Below are 14571 nucleotides of genomic sequence, written 5' to 3' on the forward strand. Positions count from 1 at the left end.
TCTTTCCTCTCTGATCGACCCTCCCAGGTCCAACTTGGGTCCTTCTTATCACCTATAAGCTCACCTTATCTCCACAGGGGCGCCGGGCGCTGGACGAGGAACGGACTGTTGCCTTGACTTCTGGGTTGCGGCCGACCTCGTAACACCATTTATGACCACTGGCTACCCGGGGCTACCGGGACATTACAAGTCCCGGCGGACTGGGAAGCTAGGTGGTGGAAAATGTTAGTCCCCATGGGTTCACGGAAGCACCGGCACTTTCACTAGCGGTGCCGATGCTTTCGTGATGAGTGTGCCTATGTGGGCTGCTGAGCCCGCCAGGTTCAGACCTGTTGGGTGCAGTGGCCCCAGCAAGCAGACTATGAGTGAGGGCAGTTCGGAAACAAGGGTGCCGATAAGCTTACCGTCACCCTTGTTCCAGACCGCCACACTCCTAATGAGGCCCATAGTTTCTGTTTGAAGTCACCCTGCCTTCATAAAAAAATTATTTCCGTTTGGGTTGGTCCTTCAACAGAAATAATTTCTTTATGAAGTCAGAGTGACTTCCAAAAGAAACCATTTCTTTTTGAAGTAATGGGACTCCACTCCACCCCATGATACGGGGACCTCCCGATCCTCTGCAGATGATGGAAACAGGCATTCCTGGTTACTGCAGGGAGCTGAAGGTCTCATTCCCTGGAACAATGGATTAAAGATACGAAAATGTATGGGTGGCTGGGTGTGAGTGTATGGTGAAAAGGTGCACACGTAAATGTACAGGTGGCTGCCTAGGTGTGCCTGTATGGTGAAAGGGTACACACTTAAATGTGTGGGTGGCTGGGTGTGTATGTGTATGGTGAATGGTATATGTGCTTGTGTTCATGGACTCAACAAAACCTAAATTTCGGGAGACTGCTAACCCTTCAAATGTTGGGAGAGGTGCTAACTTCACGAGTGGTGGGGGAGAGGCAGATTTATTTGTGCGGGGGCATCTAAATTCTTTACGCATTCTAATTAGACTATTCTAGTGCAGCTTCAATGTTACAAGCAGTTAACTCTCTCCTTTAAGTCTGAAAGCACCCACGTATGGACTTCTGTGAGAATGAGCGGTCTCCTGTCCCCTCTCTACCCTTCCAATCACTCCCCTGGCATTCAAGTACTAAACCCACATCACGATTTCAACTGCCTAAAAACGAACAGTGAAATGCTTTATGTTAGTATTTGCTGGGCCTTAACGACGAAACACATGCACTGTTTAACACCTGTGCCCTGTTCTGTCCGGCAACGGCTTTGTAGTTCAGCTAGTTGCAGCCAACGTAGCCCAACATTTCAGGGGGTGGGGAAGAGGACTGAAGCCCAGTCGGATCAACAGTGTTTAATGACATGATTACTTATTGGTAATCTTCATTACTCATATCCCCATTCGTCCTCGTCCCAGTACGTGTTTGTTGTATGAAGTATCTGGGATAAGGTAGCGGGACATGAAGGTAATGCCTGACTTAGTTACCTCTAATCTTCATTACTTCTAGCCCCACTCTTCCTCATCCGTGTACTTCTCTGTGAGGGAAGGTGCCTCATACGTCAGCACTGGGACAAGGAAGTGAGACCTGGAGGTAATTCTGGTCCGATGTACTGATTTTGGGGTTTGGAGCAGGGGGTTGGAGGAAGAGGGGATGTGTGGGAGGCAGGAATTGTGGGATACATCATAATGGCAATCCATCTCCAGGCTAAGCAGGCATAATATGTGGTATTAGTGGCTAGAGAGGCATTTTTATGCAGCCAGTCTAGTCATTTCTTAGTTTAGCCTGACTTTCTTTAACTGGGCATCTCTGATAAAGCAGTTTTGCTAAGTGTAATTACCTGGCTAGACTAGCATTTGGTTGCTGCCAGTCTAACCATTTCTTACTGTGGCAATGTATATTTTTCTGGGCATCTGTGATAAAGCAACCATGATAAGTGTTATTGCTTCGACTACCATTTTGGTGCAACCAGTCTAGGTATGTCTAAATGTGGCCTAGCATGCTTTACTGTAATATGTCATTACGTGTTAAGACTGGTTTACATTGTACAGCCAGTTGGACATGTTTTCATTGTGGCATGGCATTTGTAATAGCAAAGCATTCAATTAATGAAAGCATTAATGTTCTTCTGCACTGTTGGTGACTTGCATGTATTGGATTTTTGGACTGGTGTTACCCTATAAAACAATTGCAAACGCTCTGGCTTTTTAGCCAATTGTTCTCAGAAAGTGTGCTGTATAATGCAGTATGCTTGTGTGTATTGTGCAAGCATGGTAGTCTAGGCTGGCCCAGAGGGTGGCGCGACCCATGATTTGTTGCCGAACTTAGGGGGGGTGCCCTCAGCATGGCTTGCAGGGTAGCCCCCAAGTGTTGTGTTACACCACTGTTTATGCGTACGCCCGTCTGAAGTGAGTGTGAGAATGCTGAAAAAACTACAGACATGGAACGCGGTCAGGTAAGTTCTGTGCGCACTGCTTTTGGCCAAACTAACCTTTGTTTTGTCTTTCCTTTTCAGATGTGGGCCGCTGAAGAAGACGCAATGTCGTGGAACGATACACTGCAGTCAGGAGACACATGGAAGCAGATGGACGGTGTCAGATGCTGTTTTTCCTCCTTCTGCAGCCAGGCATGACAGCTGGGGAGCCTCCGGTGAGTATTGCGGGTAAGTTTCCAGATTGTTTTGCAGGTTGTCACGAGTCTTCAGTGTTAGCAGGACGCAGGCTTGCTTCATGCAGATTGCTGATGGTCACTGGCTGAGAAGGGGCGACGCTTATATAGCCTGTATGCTAGCCACACCCTGTGCCACACCATGCCTAGCAGAATGCCCTGCTACGCCCAATGTTAGGGTGTGGAATCCATTGGCAGGATGCTTCCTGAGTTTAGTGTTCTGAGCCTGGCACCACAGGCACCAGGACAGGGTCCAGGTGCTCCTCTGTTGTCCATCTTGGGGCCGGTCACCACCGGGGCCATAAATCTGCCTCGATTTCCCTTGTGTTGTGTGGAGATGCATGGACCTGTACATTCCTGCACTGTTAATCGTGACACTATCTTCCTCTCTACCAGTGGTGTTCCCAAAGGGTCTAAGATCTCGCCCTGGCTTTTCAACCAATACCTGGCCCACTGCATTGCCATTTTCTGCTCAAACTTCCGGTGCTACACTGAATACACAACTCATTTTCAGGCTGCCCTCGACCACCTCCTGTACCTCTCTCATCTCTGATTGCTTAACTGCCATTCATGATTGCTGTGCCACCAATGATCTTTGTCTGAATGCCAACAAGATGGCGATCCTCCTCATCAGCATGCGTCACCATCCTTACCCCTCACTCTCTGGCCGTCCTCCCTTGGCCCTCCTCCTACCCCCACCTGCGAGGCTAAGAACCTCTGGGTCATCTATGACTCCACACTTTCCTTCTCCACCCACCTCTCTGAGGTCGCTAAAAAGTCAAACTTCCTACTACTCCTCCTCAGAGGTACTCTAGCTTTCCTCTCCTTCCCCTAGAAGCTCACTGTCTCCCAAACTCTGATTCTCTCTAGGTTGGACTATTGTAACAGCCTCTTTCTAAATCTACCTGTCTCTAGTCTCCACCCTCTGCAACTAATCCAGAACAGGACTGCACGACTTGTCCTTGGCCTCAAGCCCTGGGATCGTATCTCTCAAGCCCTGAAGTCTCTCCATTGGCTCCCAGTGGATGCAAGGATTACATTCAAAACCCTCTGCATTGTCCACAAGGCTTTCTGGGGCCTGCATCCAAAATACCGTCAGCTATCCTTCCGCAAACACCTCCCCTCTCGAGCTCTTCGCTCCTCTACCTCTAACTCCCTCAGGGTTAGTCGTTTTTCAGAGAAACGAGCTGGGTGGTAGATCTCTGTCTTCGGCTGGGGCCTCCCTCTGGAACAGCCTCCCTGCCACTCTAAAACTTGAGGAGAACCATCTCTGGTTCCGGAAGCACCACTAGACCTTCCTCTTTGAGTCTGCCTTCGCTCCCCCTCTCCCCTGCTGATCTGTTCTCTCTCGGCACTGTGCACCTGGCCACCCTTTGTCACCTGGGCCCAGGTACCTGCTCATCCTGCCATCCTCCTGTACTGCCTCCTGGTCACCCCTTGCACTGGGGACTGTATCTGTACCCATACAGCCCCCCAGACCCTCATTCTCTTCTTTTTTTGCACTTATCAGACTTACCCAGTCTGCTACCGTAAATATTGTAAAGTGCTTATCTGTGAATGTATGAGCTGTGAGAATGTTGGAGTCCTGTTGTAGAGTGTTGTCCCGTGTAAGAAGGTTCCAGCTCATGTCAATTGGAGCTTGGCCTACCTGGGTGATGGGACCCAGAGGTGTCCTCAGGTGTCCTCTAATGTAAGATCTTGATGTAACTAAGGATAAACCTTAAGTGTTTGACCTGCAAAGCATACCAAGGCTGCTTTACATCAATGGCAACAAGGATAACTGAAACAAAGATCAAGCGTGCTGAAAGTAAAGAAACAGTCTGCTGCGGGGGGAGCAGCAAGAAGAGAAGAGGAACCACTGCCCCCCAAAGAAGTTAAGTAAGTCCCATCACTCAGGGAGCAAAGATGAGAAAGAAAAGCCCAAAGTAAGGGTAGTAATCACCAAGTGCGATATGCAGGGGGAGGAAAAACCCAGCTCAACAAATGCAGAACCACATTAGTTAGTATCCTACACAGGACCCAAGAGAAATGCTAGCTTAAAAAGACGCAGTAATAAATGGGGGAGTGATAATAGATGTCCCCTGCACAACATTTTAACTGAGAAAACATAAGAACGTGCATTTGAAACAGGCAAGAGACATTGAAAGGAAACAAGTTGAGTGTGAAGAGCTCAAGAAGAAAGAAGTTAAAGCTAGGCTCAGAAGAATGTTGCAGGAGAACTGTAAGAATAATACTGGGGGGGGGGAGTAAAGTTAAGCCCTAAAGGTGAATTGATGCCCCAAGAGCGAAGCAAGCCCCAAAGTGGAGAAGTATAAGCAGGGAGAAATGTAGTGAAAGAAGGCCCCAGCACTTCCCCAAGGCACCAGTAAAGAAGAGGCACTCCAGAGAAGTATCAAAGGGGTTGCTGAACAAAGAGTTTTCCCCAGCACAGTCTCTAAAGAGCAATAGTTAATATGAAGGGGAGTAAAGCCCAGTGCAAGGTTGGATGCAGCATCAAGTGTTAAATCAGGAAGAAAAGATGGTCCCAGCGCTGATTCAAGGGGTAAAATCAGGACAGCAGCACAGCGTCAGGAGCATAGGGAAATTGTTTGTTAACAGAAGCAATTTGTTTTGCCAGAGTTGATATCATTTTTATTATTATTATTATTATAATAATTTAGCATATGTATAGTGCTACAAACCCTCGGGTATCTGAGCACTGCTTATTATTACCCATGGTGTGTGGTGCTCATTTATCGACCTGCCGTGATTTGAACCTGCATCAGCAGGCTCTGCACCGATGTCAAAGGGAGTGGCCCGGCATATATAAAGCACTATAAAGCAAAGAAGTGCTGTGCACATTAATGGGGAATAATTCTGAAGAAGAAAATTAAGTTATCGGGGGATATTACGTCTGCAGTATCCTTTTGATTAAAAATGTGTTTTTACAATGTATGACATGGTTCATGAGATGTCACTGTTCTGGTTAGAATTGTCATGCATGTAAGGTATGTGTGGTAGAGCCGCATGTTGAAGTAGTTGGCTGAAATAACGTATGCTGCAATATAGGATGTCATTTTCTACGGATTTGCAGGCATCTATGGACATTTATGAACTTTTTAGAAATGCAGTCATTGTGTTAAGTGTGTGAAGAGCATGAAGTATTCTAGGAGTGGCGAAACGGAAGAGCCCGTGTGTGTGAGTTAGTGATAATGATTTTGAGGCTTTGTAGGTATCTGTAGGTTACTAATGGACATTTATGGACTTTATAGAAATGTGTTATTGTCTTGCTAGACAACTGTAAGTGCGTGATGTATGCCAGGTACAGCAAGATGTTTGGGCCAGTGCAAGCGGGATAGAGGTAATTCTTTTTGAGGCACTGCAGGGTTTAAGTTGTGCAATACAACAAAGACTTTCCGCACTACAACATGACTTTTCACCATGCATGTGTTTGTTTGGTCCTAGCAAAACCAAACCAAATTGTAATATTTGAACGTGTAGATCATTCTTGGTAAGGATGGAGGTAAGTGATGTGAAATGTACCAAAGAGGACAGAGAGATCAGTGTGATTATGTCAGCAAATGTACAAGAGTTGTGTCACCTCGAATGTTTAAGTTGAGGTTGTGCCTAATATACTTAAATAAAGAGAGGTTGTGCCTCCCTCACTGAGAATCTGGATGTCAGATTAGAGTAGGGATGTGAAGTAGGGGTCGTGGCCAAAGAAGATGGTATACAAGGTCATGCCTCAGTAATGGTTAAGGGGGTGAGGTCACGCCTGCACTCAGATATATATGTGGGAGTAGTACGTTTCCCAATATATTTAGTAAGAGGTCACACTTCTACCAGGTCGCGCCAAGGACCATTTATGAGAAGAGGGAGGATTCCCTGAAAGTTGTTATGGGGTGGCAATGCCTACCGCCATGTATCCTAGGTGGGATAGTGATTTACACAGAGGTGAAGTGAGAGGTCACGCCTCCACTGGATGATGGTTGGGTCGCGCCTGAGCCGTCAGTGTTTCTGAGTTGCCAGTGGGGTCAATCCCATGTTGTTTTTAGAGGAGCACACCCTCTTTAAAAGGTGCGAAGTGTTGTGTGAATGTGTGCTGTGTTTTCGTGAGAAAAGTAGATATGTTGTATAGTAGATTTGTTTATGTGTATGTGTCTGAAGTAAGAGAGGGAGATCTATTGTAAAGTGCTTATCTGTGAATGCATGAGCAGTGAGAATGTTGGAGTCCCATTGTAGAATGTTGTCCTGTAAGTGTGTGTGAAGGATCCAGCTCATGTCAGTTGGAGCTGGGCCTACCTGGGTGATGGGACCCAGTGGTGTCCTCAGGTGTCCTCTAATGTAAGATCTTAATGTAACTAAGAATAAATCTTAAGTGTTTGACCTGGAAAGCGTACCGAGGATGCTTTACATCAGTAAACACAGCACTTGCCGGCTGCACTACCACTGTTTATTGCCTTTATTATCTATTTATTTTTATTATTATATTTATCTGTTCTCCTCTGCTTTGCACTTTCCACTCTCCCCTTTCCATGCACTTTTTCACCTTTCCCTTCCCCATGCACTTGCACGTTCTCAATATCACTGGTCCTAGTAAGATTGTTGTTTTTGTTCTCACCTGTTCCCCTCCCTTGCCTTGTCGCACTCTGAAACACTTGTGTAAGAGCGTGATATGAATAAATGATCATATCAGATCATATCAGTGTACTTGTCAATCATTGGTGGACTCGGGATCTGTCCAAAATAAGATGGGTGGCTGAGAGCATTTCTGGCCTTTCGTCTCGTCATGAACTTCGGAGGGCGGAGGGGTGTTCTCGGGAGCCCAGGAACTCCCGCTTCAGCCCCCCCTTTGGTTGACCTGTCGACCACATCCCCGTAAGTCAATCCTTTAGCTCTTGTTACTATATTTTAGTAATTCCTCCACGGTAGCCATAGTAATTCACATGATCGTCAAATGTCCATTCGATATAATTCCATACTCCTTCACGGTTGCACCACACCCATTTTCCTTCGTAGTACCTTGCATAGAATGGGTTATCTAATTTAATTGCCTATAGTGGGAATAGCTGACAGTTTGCTATTCCTTTCTCAGTGTATCTCTTTCTTCCACTATTTTGTGTTTTGCTCCTCCTATATTCACATCCATCAGGACCTTCATTCCAATTTTCTTTTCTGCTGACTTCCTGCACTGGATGATACATATCTTCACCACAAATAGTGTCACTCCTGCCAGTATTAGTGCTCCCAGTATCACCTTCAGCTGATCTGATAGCCATGACGGCATCCATGACCATATGTATGCTATCCAGCTCTTGCCATTTACAGTCCCCTTAGCTTCCTCCTCCATCTTGGCATGCTACTGAGATAGCTGGATCACCGCTTCTGGCAGTGTGACATTATCTTTGTCATTGGCAGGTACAAATATGTGTAACAGGAACTGCCAATTTTTGTGCAAACTCCTCCTTCCATTCCTGTGAGCAGCTCCAGAACATATCTATTCTGGAGCACTACTTCTCAGAGCTCTTCCTGTATTGCATTGAATTCATTCACTGTAGAGTTCACCATCAGCTCCCAGTGGGTAATCTACAGCCACTTTGCATTTGTATAAATCTGTACAGATGGAATTTCTGATGCAAAGAACATTTGCGTCCTGCTGAACAGTCTGTGTTCTGCTGGTACTTCATCCAATGCTGTTTCTGATGCTTCTGAGAATTACCTACTCTCTTTACTCTACTTAATTATGCCACCTTTTTGTACTTGCTTATCTGTTCCTCTTCCACATTGCCCTCTTCTTCCTTTTGTTGGTGTCTATTTTTGGGAATTCATCAAGCTTCACATCCTTTCATGGCACAACCAATAACAGCATATTGATGTGCACCAAAAAGCAAACTCCTCCTCAGTTGAATGGTAGCTATCCCTTGGATCCGCATGTCCAGTAATGATCCATTAGTACTGCTGTACCTAACTTCATTGTTGCATGCATTCTACGCTTCTGCATCCTGTATTCTCCCCGACTTCTACTTCACTGTCGTTTTGGAAACAAAGTGCTGGTGTTTTCAGGAGTATTATAGGCTTCATTTTCCACCCAACTAAGCAGTCTTGCACTTGCGTCTCACTCATTTAGGCACTTGCCATTTTCTTCTTGTCCTTTGTACACTGGTGATTATGCTAGGGTGAGTGCCTTGCTTCACCACCACTCCATCCTTCCATCTGTCTTCTGTTTGAACTTGACCATACACAAGCATCTGTGGTCTTTCCCAGCAACCAGGTTCTCCTCAAACCTCTTTCACCCTTGTCCATGGGCATGGCAATTCCTTCAACGTTATTGTCTTTGTTTCTCCTTTCTCAGGCCCATTGGTTATATATTGTATTGCTTCATCTAACTGCCAATAATTGTTCATCATGTCTAATGTCTGTATATAATTGTCTTCATACCGGAATGTTGTTTGGGACATCATCTCAATGTTGCTGTTTTCCCCTGAAATCTTCCTTGAGTTGTTACCATTGACGGGTACATCAGGCATTGAGCTCTTGCTGCTGGTATTTCAGTTGCTATAAACTTTCTAAAGGCACTCATGGCATAGCGGTTAAAGAGCAAACATAACAGCTTAACTACTTTTGTCATGTGTTTATACCACATGTTGGTAGACACTCGAGCAGTGTCGGTGAGATAGAGGCTTGCCCCTCTCATGTATGTGTCAGCACTGCACTTACCTCTCCTTACCGTGCTTGCAGTGCTCTCCTGTCCATCTGAGGTGCTCTTTCTACCTGCTTGGGTCGGAGTAATGTTAGTAGAGGATACAGCAGTAGCGCTAGCAACCAGAAAAATTCTCCAAAATATAAATACAAATACCACACTTGGAATTAAGATACATAACAATATAATCACATTCTTCATTATTTCACCCATCTTTACCTGTGCTGCTCGATCCATGTGCAGCGTGAAGATATAGTTGCCTGCCTGAAATGCATGAAAAAGTGCATTATTTTGTTTGTATTTCGTTAATTTCTTTAAGCCCTCTGAACCATGTAGTCGTTAACGGCAAAGATAAACACCTGCTCCCACAATGCTCTTACTCCCAGGTCTCTCAATGTAGCGGGAACAGAAGGGTTGCCTTGTCCAAGTTGTGGGTAAGCATGGGCCAAATATTCCACAAAAGCAAGATAATACACTTTGGGAGATCATGCTCGGAAACTACTAGGTCTTCTCACATTGTTGACAAATTAGTTTGAGAAAGTATCAGGGTGATAGACAGCGGGTAACGTGAACAATCATCAATTATTGCAGTAGGCTTTCTCGAAGAATGTATGTAGAAAATAAAATAACAAACAGACAGTGTATCCTCACTTTAAGTCTATGAGTAGTCCATTCCCTAGCTATGCTTCCCTTGAGTGAGTAACCATTGGGTGTCCTCCACTCAGCAGTGTAAGTTCAGAATCATTGGTTTGCTGTTCTTGCTGCTGATAGTTGGCCCTGTTGAACTCCTTGCTAGGCTAGACCACTGCTTGGTAGTGCTTGAAGTCGGAGAGGTGGTTCTACAATGTTATCCCTTTCAGTTTGACAGTTCGGTCTGCCACCTTCTCCAAGGTGTTGGGACCAGGGAACCTTGGTACGTCCCACCTTCTAATGAAATTCTCAAAGTTAACCTGTCTTTTATTCTCAGAGTCTCTTGGTTAGTTGTCACTGTTGGTCTCTTTGCTGTATTAAGGGCATCCCCGGTCTTGTTTTATCAGGCGAGAGATAAAAGAAGCAATAGTAATCAAGGAAGTAATGTAATCATACATTTCCTGGCCTAACACATCTGCACTACTCTCACAGTCTTTCAGTGATCTAGTGGGAGGAGCCAATGGGAGTTTCATGCACCATCCCATCCCGTTGTGGTGTGTTAAATGGTTGTTGGACCCAGACTTATTGTGCAATGCGAACAGAGCAAGAGGTAGGCAATGGAGCCAGTTTTCCTTGTGCTCTGCTTTGTTTTAGCTATTACATCTTTCAAAAGGCCGTTCAGGTGTTCACACATTCCATTTGCTTGCAGTTGATACGCACAAGAGAATGTATGTTTAATGCCCAGCAACATAGTGATGTGCTTGAACATCTCATTGGCGAAGTGAGGGCCTTTGTCAGACTGCAAGACCTCACTGTAACGCTCACCTGGTTCCCACGGGTCGCTGATCTAGTCTGGATTACTGCGGCCTCTTCTAGCGTGATGCGCAGGACCCGGAACACTGATTGGACAGGACCTCCAAATCGTGCTTCCTTGGCCCGTAGGAATATCCTTCTGCAGATGAGAAAGGGGATTAACAGTCTGCAGAATGGGGTGCTAGCTCCCCCCTGCCCCCTTCCGTTCCTCTCTATTCCTCCAAACCCGGTTTAAGCTCACCTTATGGTTTGGAAGGTTGAACTCTCCATCCTGCTTCTGGTGCAGGGGCGCGCGTTCGTCCAGTTACTTCACTGGTTTTCAGAATGGCGCTGGCAAAATCCACTTGACTTTCCTGAGCGATGCGCCGTAAGTATGAAAGTTCAAAGTTCAAGTGAGGCCCCCTTTATGCTGTCTTTCTCACCTGTGATCTGTCCTTTATTTCAGGTGCAGAATGAAGGCGATGCGTCGAGGGGTTAACCTGCCGAGGTGAGTAGTAATGAGGGCGATCCCTCTAGATATCCTTATCATTCCTCTGAAATGTCTCTAGTCCTTTCCCCATAGGGGCCGGGGTACGGTACCTGCCAACGGGGCGGCGCCGACCCGAAATGTGGAAGAAAAGCCGGTAAGTATTATGGCTGTTAATCAGGCTTTCCTTCTGTGTGTCCTTCTGCTCACCTTTTGTTTCTTCCTCTCTCCCCTAGGTGCAGAGATGTGGCGTCCGATGCTGACAGCCGCGATGGAGCCGGGAGATGTCTCGAGGACAGGACAGGTGAGTGAAGCATGGCGCTGCAGCGAGCAACACAATGCTTTTAAATTGAAGTCTTCCTTCAGGGATGCTGGCGAGAAGATTCCGGATGCAGGTAAGAAGCTTGAAATAATCCTTGGTTTTCACCTTTCTCTTCTCTTCCTTCCTTGCAGGTCTTCCAGGTTCAAGACGGGCGTGGCTGTATTCCAGGAGCAGGAACAGACACGGTGAGCGTTAAGCTGCAGGAAGCAGAACAATGCGAAGCATGAGCTGCTGTCTGGGCGTGGCTTAAATAGCCTCCAAAGAAGTCCCAGGTATGTATCCTTCCCCAACTAGGTATGTATCCTTCCCTGGCCACGCCCGAGTGAAAAAATAGTCCCTATGAAAAAATAGTCCCTTTCAGGTCTCAGGGAGGCCTGAAGCGTGCAGCATGGTCTGCATCAGGTAAGTGCACAAAACACCTCCCTTTATGAGCCTGGCGCCTATGGCGCCAGGACTGATGTCCAACATGAGCCTGGCGTCAAAGGCGCCAGGACTGAGTCCAAAGAGTCCCTATAAGGGGCCGCTGGGCTTTTACCCGATGGCATGATGCCTGCTTCCGGGGGTGCTGGGCCTGGCCTGATGCTCCGGGGGTAGGCATCATGACACTCACACACGTCCCATCTTGGGAAAACATCTTGGACTAAAAACATTGCTGCACTAAGAGTGTCAGGAAGCGAACAGGGGCCTGCCTCAATTAATCTGGACAATAGGCACACAACCACTATCATGTAGCGGTATCCTTAACACACTTGGATCATGTCAACATAATCGACATGTAAATACTGAAATTGGCCTGCTGGCCGAGGTATGGTTCCTCTCGTAACTCTCAACATATGTACTGCTGTGAATTGCTTGCATATCAAACAGTTGCTTACAAATTCAGCCACGTGTTCTGCCAAACTAGGACAGAACCATGTTTCTCCAATACGGGCAGCAATGACCTTGTTTCCTGTGTGTATTGCATAGTGTAATTGTGTCAGTGCATTGTTCAATAATGCTAGTGGCATCACCACTTTCCCTGTGTTATTCTGTCACCATAGTGCGTGTTTCAGAGATACTGTACATTCCCTCCTGGTCCACAATTATTTCTCCGCTCTGGGTGCATCGAAGGCTGGTTAGGATGAAAGCTATGAAATAGACATGCACAGATGGTCATTAATGACATCTATAAATCTAATGGTCGGGGCTGGGCTGAAACATAATACTTTAATGTATTGCAGCGTAAAAAACAGATACAGCTGCATTTCACCAGCTTAATGGGTCATTTACTCATTAATTAGGGGCATTGGTCTGGCAGATGGCTGAACTTTGAACATCTTTGACTATGGCAACCAGGCCTCTAAGCTTTGCATGCCAATACCAGATAAAAACTAGGTTTGTGCCCTAAAATGTCACGCACAAAAGAAAATAGGGCAACAGTGTAGTTTTTACCTCACTTTAGCAATCGGCAGGCAGGTGAACTAAACAAGCATAATATCTATTACATTTTTATGTGAACATCCTGTCTTTATTATAGAGCCAGGTATAATTTTTGATTTCCATATGTAACATGGCTGTGTACAAATTTGCATTATTAAAACCTATATTTGCTTAGAGACAATTTTTATGAAAATAGTTTTGTTTTTTTAAATATTTTTATTGGTTAATACAAACCTTTAAAAAGAAGACAAATACAACACATATAACATTTTTTCCACAATCCATACATTCCAAGTCTTCGCCCTCCGATCAGTTCAATTTCGTTTAGGTACACAGGTTTGAAATCACACATGCATAAATTACATCACTTTGGAGTTTAACTTTCATTAGGCTTTGATTTTATAGGCACATCATTCAGCGCGTCCTTTATCACACAAATAAATGCCACTAGAGCGTATAAGACAGGTCGATTAGAGCCGTCGAATAAGGCTCTCCACCAATCGTCCTTTGTCAACGTTTGGTATTTAGCGGTTATTGAACCAAAAATGATAGATCTTTGCTGAACAAACCCAGAACATGACATTGTCAAGTGTTTTAAAGTCTCGATTTCAGACTGGCAAAAGCGGCACTTTGAATCCAGGTCGGCATGTTGTGCCCAAAAACTTAAACATTCCTTGGTTGCCAGAATGTTCAGCCTAAAGTGCATATACAAAGCCCTGCTATGTTGGTCGGGAAAACAAGTAAGGTAGTTTTGCAGCTGCCCATATACTCTAGTTTCCACTGGGACATCCTTCATTGTTTTCGATTCTGATCTTGCAGTACATGTTCTGATCCAGTCCACTCTCCACATCTTCTTTTTGTTTATTATAGAGAGAGCACAGTGCATATTACAACGTAGGTACAATACCATTGGTGTAACAGGGCTGCGCAAAAGAAAGATTGCTGTTAGAATTGGGCTTGGATGATAGCTCAGGAGCAAGGCAGGGTAGGGAAGATAGCTCAGGTGCAAGGCAGGGTTGGGAGGATAGCTCAGGGGCAAGGGAGGGTTGGGAGGATAGCCCAGGGGCAAGGCGAGGCTGGGAGGATATCTCGGGCATGGTGGGGCTAGGAAGATAGCGGATGGGCAAGGCGGGGCTGGGAGGATAGCTCAGGTGCAAGGCAGGGTAGGGAGCATAGGTCATAGGCAACATATTTGTTTTGGAAGCAAGACAAAGCAGAGTTCAAATCCTGGTTCTGTGCTTAAAGACAGGTGGTATAAAAGATAATTATTGGCTTACACGTGTTGGTCGATAAGATGCACATTGCAGAGATGACAAGCAACGCACAATATTAGTTGTTCAGTGAACGTGTATTGCATTGGTATACAATATCTTACAGGTCATTGGGAGCACAGATTTGTTTTGTGGTATTTGAGAAGAAGTATTTCAAGGTCAGAAAGTGTTTTCCTTGGTTTGAATCACAATTCGGCCATTGGTGTTATAGGGTATTACCTAAATTGGTCATTTCGAATTGACCGAATTGTGCAATTGGCCGAATTCGGCCAGTACCATTTGATCGTTTCGAAACGACCAATTTG

This window comes from Ambystoma mexicanum, chromosome 6p (assembly GCF_040938575.1).
Source record: "Ambystoma mexicanum isolate Mex_15411 chromosome 6p, UKY_AmexF1_1, whole genome shotgun sequence".
Taxonomy (NCBI): domain Eukaryota; kingdom Metazoa; phylum Chordata; class Amphibia; order Caudata; family Ambystomatidae; genus Ambystoma; species Ambystoma mexicanum.